The sequence below is a fragment of the Oncorhynchus nerka genome, linkage group LG7 (assembly GCF_034236695.1).
Source record: "Oncorhynchus nerka isolate Pitt River linkage group LG7, Oner_Uvic_2.0, whole genome shotgun sequence".
Taxonomy (NCBI): domain Eukaryota; kingdom Metazoa; phylum Chordata; class Actinopteri; order Salmoniformes; family Salmonidae; genus Oncorhynchus; species Oncorhynchus nerka.
The window spans coordinates 3,462,165-3,475,310 of record NC_088402.1 but is presented as its reverse complement, the minus strand read 5'-3'; positions in this window follow the sequence as shown (position 1 = coordinate 3,475,310).

Genomic DNA, 13,146 nt, shown 5'->3' with positions numbered 1-13,146 from the left:
GCCCTGTCCATGATGAACCTGTTGCTTCAGACTATTACAGAAGAAGTGAAGTGTGAATGTCGAGAGACAGAGAAAGAGAGATACTACCTTGTCTCCAGGCCCTCCGGGCCTGTTTTCTCCTCATCCTGTTTTCCAGAGCCCAGCCCCAGGCCCTCCTTCACTACATTTCTATCCCTATACAGCTGCTAAAACAACAGCTGGTATAGATACAGCTGGTATAGATACAGCTGGTATAACTACAGCTGGTATAACTACAGCTGGTATAGATACAGCTGGTATAGATACAGTTGGTATAGATACAGCTGGTATAACTACAGCTGGTATAACTACAGCTGGTATAGATACAGCTGGTATAGATACAGCTGGTATAACTACAGCTGGTATAACTACAGCTGGTATAGATACAGCTGGTATAACTACAGCTGGTATAACTACAGCTGGTATAGATACAGCTGGTATAGATACAGCTGGTATAACTACAGCTGGTATAGATACAGCTGGTATAACTACAGCTGGTATAACTACAGCTGGTATAGATACAGCTGGTATAGATACAGCTGGTATAACTACAGCTGGTATAGATACAGCTGGTATAGAGACAGCTGGTTATAACTACAGCTGGTATAACTACAGCTGGTATAACTACAGCTGGTATAGATACAGCTGGTATAACTACAGCTGGTATAACTACAGCTGGTATAGATACAGCTGGTATAGATACAGCTGTATAACTACAGCTGGTATAGATACAGCTGGTATAGAGACAGCTGGTTATAACTACAGCTGGTATAACTACAGCTGGTATAACTACAGCTGGTATAGATACAGCTGGTATAACTACAGCTGGTATAACTACAGCTGGTATAGATACAGCTGATATAGATACAGCTGGTATAACTACAGCTGGTATAACTACAGCTGGTATATATGCAGCTGGTATAGATACAGCTGGTATAACTACAGCTGGTAAAGAAACAGCTGGTATAACTACAGCTGGTATAGATACAGCTGGTATAACTACAGCTGGTATAGATACAGCTGGTATAGAGACAGCTGGTATAGATACAGCTGGTATAGAGACAGCTGGTATAGATACAGCTGGTATAACTACAGCTGGTATAACTACAGCTGGTATAGATACAGCTGATATAGACACAGCTGGTATAGATACAGCTGGTATAGAGACAGCTGGTATAGATACAGCTGGTATATATACAGCTGGTATAGATACAGTTGGTATAACTACAGCTGGTATCGATACAGCTGGTATAACTACAGCTGGTATAGATACAGCTGGTATAGATACAGCTGGTATAGAAACAGCAGGTATAGACACAGCTGGTTATAACTACAGCTGGTATAACTACAGCTGGTATAGATACAGCTGGTACAGATACAGCTGATATAACTACAGCTGGTATAGATACAGCTGATATAGATACAGCTGGTATAGATACAGCTGGTATAGAGACAGCTGGTATAGAGACAGCTGGTATATATACAGCTGGTATAGATACAGTTGGTATAACTACAGCTGGTATAGATACAGCTGGTATAACTACAGCTGGTATAGATACAGCTGGTATCGATACAGCTGGTATAACTACAGCTGGTATAGATACAGCTGGTATCGATACAGCTGGTATAACTACATGTGGTATAGATACAGCTGGTATAGATACAGCTGGTATAGAAACAGCTGGTATAGAGACAGCTGGTATAACTACAGCTGGTATAGATACAGCTGGTGTAGATACAGCTGGTATAGATACAGCTGGTATAACTACAGCTGGTATAGATACAGCTGATATAGATACAGCTGGTATAGATACAGCTGGTATAGATACAGCTGGTATAGAGACAGCTGGTATAACTACAGCTGGTATAGATACAGCTGGTATAGAGACAGCTGGTATAGATACAGCTGGTATAGATACAGCTGGTATAGAGACAGCTGGTATAGATACAGCTGGTATAGAGACAGCTGGTATAGATACAGCTGGTATAACTACAGCTAGTATAGATACAGCTGGTATAGATAAAGCTGGTATAGAGACAGCTGGTATAGATACAGCTGGTATAGATACAGCTGGTATAGATACAGCTGGTATAACTACAGCTGGTATAGAGACAGCTGATATAACTACAGCTGGTGTAGATACAGCTGGTATAGAGACAGTTGGTATAACTACAGCTGGTATAGATACAGCTGGTATAGATACAGATGGTATAACTACAGCTGGTATAGATACAGCTGGTATAGAGACAGCTGGTATAACTACAGCTGGTATAGAGACAGCTGGTATAACTACAGCTGGTATAGATACAGCTGGTATAACTACAGCTGGCATAGAGACAGCTGGTATAGAGACAGCTGGTATAACTACAGCTGGTATAGATACAGCTGGTATAGAGACAGCTGGTATAACTACAGCTGGTATAACTACAGCTGGTATAGAGACAGCTGGTATAGAGACAGCTGGTATAACTACAGCTGGTATAGAGACAGCTGGTATAACTACAGCTGGTATAGATACAGCTGGTATAGAGACAGCTGGTATAGATACAGCTGGTATAGATACAGCTGGTATAGAGACAGCTGGTATAACTACAGCTGGTATAGATACAGCTGGTATAACTACAGCTGGTATAGATACAGCTGGTATAGAGACAGCTGGTATAGAGACAGCTGGTATAACTACAGCTGGTATAACTACAGCTGGTATAGAGACAGCTGGTATAACTACAGCTGGTATAGAGACAGCTGGTATAACTACAGCTGGTATAACTACAGCTGGTGTAGATACAGCTGGTATAGAGACAGCTGGTATAACTAGAGCTGGTATAGATACAGCTGGTATAGATACAGCTGCTATAGAGACAGCTGGTATAGATACAGCTGGTATAGATACAGCTGGTATAGAGACAGCTGGTATAACTACAGCTGGTATAGATACAGCTGGTATAGATACAGCTGGTATAGATACAGCTGGTATAACTACAGCTGGTATAACTACAGCTGGTATAACTACAGCTGATATAGATACAGCTGGTATAACTACAGCTGGTATAGATACAGTTGGTATAACTACAGCTGGTATAGAGACAGCTGGTATAACTACAGCTGGTATAGAGACAGCTGGTATAACTACAGCTGGTATAACTACAGCTGGTATAGATACAGCTGGTATAACTACAGCTGGTATAGATACAGCTGGTATAGATACAGCTGGTATAACTACAGCTGGTATAACTACAGCTGGTATAGATACAGCTGGTATAGATACAGCTGGTATAAATACAGCTGGTATAGATGCAGCTGGTATAACTACAGCTGGTATAGATACAGCTGGTATAGATACAGCTGGTATAGAGACAGCTGGTATAGATACAGCTGGTATAGATACAGCTGGTATAACTACAGCTGGTATAGATACAGCTGTTATAGATACAGCTGGTATAGAAACAGCTGGTATAGAAACAGCTGGGATAACTACAGCTGGTATAGATACAGCTGGTATAGATACAGCTGGTATAGAAACAGCTGGTATAACTACAGCTGGTATAGATACAGCTGGTATAGATACAGCTGGTATAACTATAGCTGGTATAACTACAGCTGGTATAGATACAGCTGGTATAGATACAGCTGGTATAAATACAGCTGGTATAGATACAGCTGGTATAACTACAGCTGGTATAGATACAGCTGGTATAGATACAGCTGGTATAGAGACAGCTGGTATAGATACAGCTGGTATAGAGACAGCTGGTATAGATACAGCTGGTATAGAGACAGCTGGTATAGATACAGCTGGTATAGATACAGCTGGTATAACTACAGCTGGTATAGATACAGCTGGTATAGATACAGCTGGTATAACTACAGCTGGTATAACTACAGCTGGTATAACTACAGCTGGTATAACTACAGCTGGTACAGATACAGCTGGTATAACTACAGCTGGTATAACTACAGCTAGTATAACTACAGCTGGTATAGATACAGCTGGTACAGATACAGCTGGTATAACTACAGCTGGTATAACTACAGCTGGTATAGATACAGCTGGTATAACTACAGCTGGTATAGATACAGCTGGTATAGATACAGCTGGTATAGATACAGCTGGTATAACTACAGCTGGTATAGATACAGCTGGTATAACTACAGCTGGTATAGATACAGCTGGTATAGATACAGCTGGTATAGATACAGCTGGTATAACTACAGCTGGTATAGATACAGCTGGTATAACTACAGCTGGTATAGATACAGCTGGTATAACTACAGCTGGTATAGATACAGCTGGTATAACTAGAGCTGGTATAACTACAGCTGGTATAGATACAACTGGTATAGATACAGCTGGTATAACTACAGCTGGTATAACTACAGCTGGTATAGATACAGCTGGTATAGATACAGCTGGTATAGAGACAGCTGGTATAGATACAGCTGGTATAGAGACAGCTGGTATAACTACAGCTGGTATAGATACAGCTGGTATAACTACAGCTGGTATAGATACAGCTGGTATAGATACAGCTGGTATAGATAAAGCTGGTATAACTACAGCTGGTATAGATACAGCTGGTATAGATACAGCTGGTATAACTACAGCTGGTATAACTACAGCTGGTATAACTACAGCTGGTATAACTACAGCTAGTATAGATACAGCTGGTATAGATAAAGCTGGTATAGAGACAGCTGGTATAGATACAGCTGGTATAGATACAGCTGGTATAGATACAGCTGGTATAACTACAGCTGGTATAGATACAGCTGGTATAACTACAGCTAGTATAGATACAGCTGGTATAGATAAAGCTGGTATAGAGACAGCTGGTATAGATACAGCTGGTATAACTACAGCTGGTATAGATACAGCTGGTATAGATACAGCTGGTATAGAGACAGCTGGTATAGATACAGCTGGTATAACTACAGCTGGTATAGATACAGCTGGTATAACTACAGCTGGTATAGATACAGCTGGTATAGATACAGCTGGTATAACTACAGCTGGTATATATACAGCTGGTATAACTACAGCTGGTATAGATACAGCTGGTATAGATACAGCTGGTATAACTACAGCTGGTATAGATACAGCTGGTATAGATACAGCTGGTATTGAGACAGCTGGTATTGATACAGCTGGTATAACTACATCTGGTATAGAGACAGCTGGTATAGATACAGCTGGTATAGATACAGCTGGTATAACTACAGCTGGTATAGATACAGCTGGTATAGATACAGCTGGTATAACTACAGCTGGTATAACTACAGCTGGTATAGATACAGCTGGTATAGATACAGCTGGTATAGACACAGCTGGTATAGATACAGCTGGTATAGATACAGCTGGTATAGAGACAGCTGGTATAGATACAGCTGGTATAGAAGCAGCTGGTATAACTACAGCTGGTATAGATACAGCTGGTATAACTACAGCTGGTATAGATACAGCTGGTATAGATACAGCTGGTATAACTACAGCTGGTATAACTACAGCTGGTATAGATACAGCTGGTATAGATACAGCTGGTATAGACACAGCTGGTATAGATACAGCTGGTATAGATACAGCTGGTATAGAGACAGCTGGTATAGATACAGCTGGTATAGAATCAGCTGGTATAACTACAGCTGGTATAGATACAGCTGGTATAACTACAGCTGGTATAGATACAGCTGGTATAGATACAGCTGGTATAACTACAGCTGGTATAGATACAGCTGGTATAACTACAGCTGGTATAGATACAGCTGGTATAGATACAACTGGTATAACTACAGCTGGTATAACTACAGCTGGTATAGATACAGCTGGTATAGATACAGCTGGTATAGACACAGCTGGTATAGATACAGCTGGTATAGATACAGCTGGTATAGAGACAGCTGGTATAGATACAGCTGGTATAGAAACAGCTGGTATAACTACAGCTGGTATAGATACAGCTGGTATAACTACAGCTGGTATAGATACAGCTGGTATAGATACAGCTGGTATAGATACAGCTGGTATAACTACAGCTGGTATAACTACAGCTGGTATAGATACAGCTGGTATAGATACAGCTGGTATAAATACAGCTGGTATAGATACAGCTGGTATAACTACAGCTGGTATAGATACAGCTGGTATAGATACAGCTGGTATAACTACAGCTGGTATAGATACAGCTGGTATAGATACAGCTGGTATAGAATCAGCTGGTATAGAAACAGCTGGTATAACTACAGCTGGTATAGATACAGCTGGTATAGATACAGCTGGTATAGAAACAGCTGGTATAACTACAGCTGGTATAGATACAGCTGGTATAGATACAGCTGGTATAGATACAGCTGGTATAACTACAGCTGGTATAACTACAGCTGGTATAGATACAGCTGGTATAGATACAGCTGGTATAAATACAGCTGGTATAGATACAGCTGGTATAGATACAGCTGGTATAGAGACAGCTGGTATAGATACAGCTGGTATAGAAACAGCTGGTATAACTACAGCTGGTATAGATACAGCTGGTATAACTACAGCTGGTATAGATACAGCTGGTATAGATACAGCTGGTATAGATACAGCTGGTATAACTACAGCTGGTATAACTACAGCTGGTATAGATACAGCTGGTATAGATACAGCTGGTATAAATACAGCTGGTATAGATACAGCTGGTATAACTACAGCTGGTATAGATACAGCTGGTATAGATACAGCTGGTATAACTACAGCTGGTATAGATACAGCTGGTATAGATACAGCTGGTATAGAAACAGCTGGTATAGAAACAGCTGGTATAACTACAGCTGGTATAGATACAGCTGGTATAGATACAGCTGGTATAGAAACAGCTGGTATAACTACAGCTGGTATAGATACAGCTGGTATAGATACAGCTGGTATAGATACAGCTGGTATAACTACAGCTGGTATAACTACAGCTGGTATAGATACAGCTGGTATAGATACAGCTGGTATAAATACAGCTGGTATAGATACAGCTGGTATAACTACAGCTGGTATAGATACAGCTGGTATAGATACAGCTGGTATAGAGACAGCTGGTATAGATACAGCTGGTATAGAGACAGCTGGTATAGATACAGCTGGTATAGAGACAGCTGGTATAGATACAGCTGGTATAGATACAGCTGGTATAACTACAGCTGGTATAGATACAGCTGGTATAGATACAGCTGGTATAGAGACAGCAGGTATAACTACAGCTGGTATAGATACAGCTGGTATAACTACAGCTGGTATAGATACAGCTGGTATAACTACAGCTGGTATAGATTCAGCTGGTATAGATACAGCTGGTATAGATACAGCTGGTATAACTACAGCTGGTAAAACTACAGCTGGTATAGATACAGCTGGTATAACTACAGCTGGTATAGATACAGCTGGTATAGATACAGCTGGTATAACTACAGCTGGTATAGATACAGCTGGTATAACTACAGCTGGTATAGATACAGCTGGTATAGATACAGCTGGTATAACTACAGCTGGTATAGATACAGCTGGTATAGATACAGCTGGTATAGAGACAGCTGGTATAGATACAGCTGGTATAACTACAGCTGGTATAGAGACAGCTGGTATAGATACAGCTGGTATAGATACAGCTGGTATAACTACAGCTGGTATAGATACAGCTGGTATAACTACAGCTGGTATAGATACAGCTGGTATAACTACAGCTGGTATAAATACAGCTGGTATAGATACAGCTGGTATAGATACAGCTGGTATAACTACAGCTGGTATAACTACAGCTGGTATAACTACAGCTGGTATAGATACAGCTGGTATAACTACAGCTGGTATAACTACAGCTGGTATAGATACAGCTGGTATAACTAGAGCTGGTATAACTAGAGCTGGTATAGATACAACTGGTATAGATACAGCTGGTATAACTACAGCTGGTATAACTACAGCTGGTATAACTACAGCTGGTATAGATACAGCTGGTATAGATACAGCTGGTTTAGATACAGCTGGTATAACTACAGCTGGTATAGATACAGCTGGTATAACTACAGCTGGTATAGATACAGCTGGTATAGATACAGCTGGTATAACTACAGCTGGTATAGATACAGCTGGTATAGATACAGCTGGTATAGATACAGCTGGTATAACTACAGCTGGTATAACTACAGCTGGTATAGACACAGCTGGTATAGATAAAGCTGGTATAGATACAGCTGGTATAGATACAGCTGGTATAGATACAGCTGGTATAACTACAGCTGGTATAGATACAGCTGGTATAACTACAGCTGGTATAGATACAGCTGGTATAGATACAGCTGGTATAACTACAGCTGGTATAGATACAGCTGGTATAACTACAGCTTGTATAGATACAGCTGGTATAGATACAGCTGGTATAACTACAGCTGGTATAGATACAGCTGGTATAGATACAGCTGGTATAGAGACAGCTGGTATAGATACAGCTGGTATAACTACAGCTGGTATAGAGACAGCTGGTATAACTACAGCTGGTATAGATACAGCTGGTATAACTAGAGCTGGTATAACTACAGCTGGTATAGATACAACTGGTATAGATACAGCTGGTATAACTACAGCTGGTATAACTACAGCTGGTATAGATACAGCTGGTATAGATACAGCTGGTATAGAGACAGCTGGTATAGATACAGCTGGTATAGAGACAGCTGGTATAACTACAGCTGGTATAGATACAGCTGGTATAACTACAGCTGGTATAGATACAGCTGGTATAGATACAGCTGGTATAACTACAGCTGGTATAACTACAGCTGGTATAACTACAGCTAGTATAGATACAGCTGGTATAGATAAAGCTGGTATAGAGACAGCTGGTATAGATACAGCTGGTATAGATACAGCTGGTATAACTACAGCTGGTATAGATACAGCTGGTATAACTACAGCTGGTATAGATACAGCTGGTATAGATACAGCTGGTATAACTACAGCTGGTATATATACAGCTGGTATAACTACAGCTGGTATAGATACAGCTGGTATAGATACAGCTGGTATAACTACAGCTGGTATAGATACAGCTGGTATAGATACAGCTGGTATAGAGACAGCTGGTATTGATACAGCTGGTATAACTACAGCTGGTATAGAGACAGCTGGTATAGATACAGCTGGTATAGATACAGCTGGTATAACTACAGCTGGTATAACTACAGCTGGTATAGATACAGCTGGTATAGATACAGCTGGTATAACTACAGCTGGTATAGATACAGCTGGTATAGATACAGCTGGTATAGAGACAGCTGGTATAGATACAGCTGGTATAGAGACAGCTGGTATAACTACAGCTGGTATAGATACAGCTGGTATAGATACAGCTGGTATAACTACAGCTGGTATAGATACAGCTGGTATAACTACAGCTGGTATAGATACAGCTGGTATAGATACAGCTGGTATAGATACAGCTGGTATAGATACAGCTGGTATAGAGACAGCTGGTATAACTACAGCTGGTATAGATACAGCTGGTATAGATACAGCTGGTATAACTACAGCTGGTATAACTACAGCTGGTATAGATACAGCTGGTATAGATACAGCTGGTATAAATACAGCTGGTATAGATACAGCTGGTATAACTACAGCTGGTATAGATACAGCTGGTATAGATACAGCTGGTATAGATACAGCTGGTATAACTACAGCTGGTATAGATACAGCTGGTATAGATACAGCTGGTATAGAATCAGCTGGTATAGAAACAGCTGGTATAACTACAGCTGGTATAGATACAGCTGGTATAGATACAGCTGGTATAGATACAGCTGGTATAACTACAGCTGGTATAACTACAGCTGGTATAGATACAGCTGGTATAGATACAGCTGGTATAGATACAGCTGGTATAGAGACAGCTGGTATAGATACAGCTGGTATAGAAACAGCTGGTATAACTACAGCTGGTATAGATACAGCTGGTATAACTACAGCTGGTATAGATACAGCTGGTATAGATACAGCTGGTATAACTACAGCTGGTATAACTACAGCTGGTATAGATACAGCTGGTATAGATACAGCTGGTATAAATACAGCTGGTATAGATACAGCTGGTATAACTACAGTTGGTATAGATACAGCTGGTATAGATACAGCTGGTATAACTACAGCTGGTATAGATACAGCTGGTATAGATACAGCTGGTATAGAAACAGCTGGTATAGAAACAGCTGGTATAACTACAGCTGGTATAGATACAGCTGGTATAGATACAGCTGGTATAGAAACAGCTGGTATAACTACAGCTGGTATAGATACAGCTGGTATAGATACAGCTGGTATAGATACAGCTGGTATAACTACAGCTGGTATAACTACAGCTGGTATAGATACAGCTGGTATAGATACAGCTGGTATAAATACAGCTGGTATAGATACAGCTGGTATAACTACAGCTGGTATAGATACAGCTGGTATAGATACAGCTGGTATAGAGACAGCTGGTATAGATACAGCTGGTATAGAGACAGCTGGTATAGATACAGCTGGTATAGAGACAGCTGGTATAGATACAGCTGGTATAGATACAGCTGGTATAACTACAGCTGGTATAGATACAGCTGGTATAGATACAGCTGGTATAGAGACAGCTGGTATAACTACAGCTGGTATAGATACAGCTGGTATAGATACAGCTGGTATAGATACAGCTGGTATAACTACAGCTGGTATAACTACAGCTGGTATAACTACAGCTGGTATAGACACAGCTGGTATAGATAAAGCTGGTATAGATACAGCTGGTATAGATACAGCTGGTATAACTACAGCTGGTATAGATACAGCTGGTATAACTACAGCTGGTATAGATACAGCTGGTATAGATACAGCTGGTATAACTACAGCTGGTATAGATACAGCTGGTATAGATACAGCTGGTATAGATACAGCTGGTATAACTACAGCTGGTATAGATACAGCTGGTATAGATACAGCTGGTATAGAGACAGCTGGTATAGATACAGCTGGTATAACTACAGCTGGTATAGAGACAGCTGGTATAGATACAGCTGGTATAGATACAGCTGGTATAACTACAGCTGGTATAGATACAGCTGGTATAACTACAGCTGGTATAGATACAGCTGGTATAACTACAGCTGGGATAACTACAGCTGGTATAACTACAGCTGGTATAGATACAGCTGGTATAGATACAGCTGGTATAACTACAGCTGGTATAACTACAGCTGGTATAACTACAGCTGGTATAGATACAGCTGGTATAACTACAGCTGGTATAGATACAGCTGGTATAACTACAGCTGGTATAACTACAGCTGGTATAGATACAGCTGGTATAACTAGAGCTGGTATAACTAGAGCTGGTATAGATACAACTGGTATAGATACAGCTGGTATAAATACAGCTGGTATAACTACAGCTGGTATAACTACAGCTGGTATAGATACAGCTGGTATAGATACAGCTGGTTTAACTACAGCTGGTATAGATACAGCTGGTATAGATACAGCTGGTATAGAGACAGCTGGTATAGATACAGCTGGTATAGAGACAGCTGGTATAACTACAGCTGGTATAGATACAGCTGGTATAGATACAGCTGGTATAACTACAGCTGGTATAGATACAGCTGGTATAACTACAGCTGGTATAGATACAGCTGGTATAGATACAGCTGGTATAACTACAGCTGGTATAGATACAGCTGGTATAGATACAGCTGGTATAACTACAGCTGGTATAACTACAGCTGGTATAACTACAGCTGGTATAGACACAGCTGGTATAGATAAAGCTGGTATATATACAGCTGGTATAGATACAGCTGGTATAGATACAGCTGGTATAACTACAGCTGGTATAGATACAGCTGGTATAACTACAGCTGGTATAGATACAGCTGGTATAGATACAGCTGGTATAACTACAGCTGGTATAGATACAGCTGGTATAGATACAGCTGGTATAGAGACAGCTGGTATAGATACAGCTGGTATAGATACAGCTGGTATAACTACAGCTGGTATAACTACAGCTGGTATAACTACAGCTGGTATAGACACAGCTGGTATAGATAAAGCTGGTATAGATACAGCTGGTATAGATACAGCTGGTATAGATCCAGCTGGTATAACTACAGCTGGTATAGATACAGCTGGTATAACTACAGCTGGTATAGATACAGCTGGTATAGATACAGCTGGTATAACTACAGCTGGTATAGATACAGCTGGTATAGATACAGCTGGTATAGAGACAGCTGGTATAGATACAGCTGGTATAACTACAGCTGGTATAGAGACAGCTGGTATAGATACAGCTGGTATAGATACAGCTGGTATAACTACAGCTGGTATAACTACAGCTGGTATAGATACAGCTGGTATAGATACAGCTGGTATAACTACAGCTGGTATAGATACAGCTGGTATAACTACAGCTGGTATAACTACAGCTGGTATAGATACAGCTGGTATAGATACAGCTGGTATAACTACAGCTGGTATAACTACAGCTGGTATAGATACAGCTGGTATAGATACAGCTGGTATAACTACAGCTGGTATAACTACAGCTGGTATAACTACAGCTGGTATAGATACAGCTGGTATAGATACAGCTGGTTTAACTACAGCTGGTATAGATACAGCTGGTATAGATACAGCTGGTATAGAGACAGCTGGTATAGATACAGCTGGTATAGAGACAGCTGGTATAACTACAGCTGGTATAGATACAGCTGGTATAGATACAGCTGGTATAACTACAGCTGGTATAGATACAGCTGGTATAACTACAGCTGGTATAGATACAGCTGGTATAGATACAGCTGGTATAACTACAGCTGGTATATATACAGCTGGTATAGATACAGCTGGTATAGATACAGCTGGTATAACTACAGCTGGTATATATACAGCTGGTATAGATACAGCTGGTATAGATACAGCTGGTATAACTACAGCTGGTATAACTACAGCTGGTATAACTACAGCTGGTATAGACACAGCTGGTATAGATAAAGCTGGTATAGATACAGCTGGTATAGATACAGCTGGTATAGATACAGCTGGTATAACTACAGCTGGTATATATACAGCT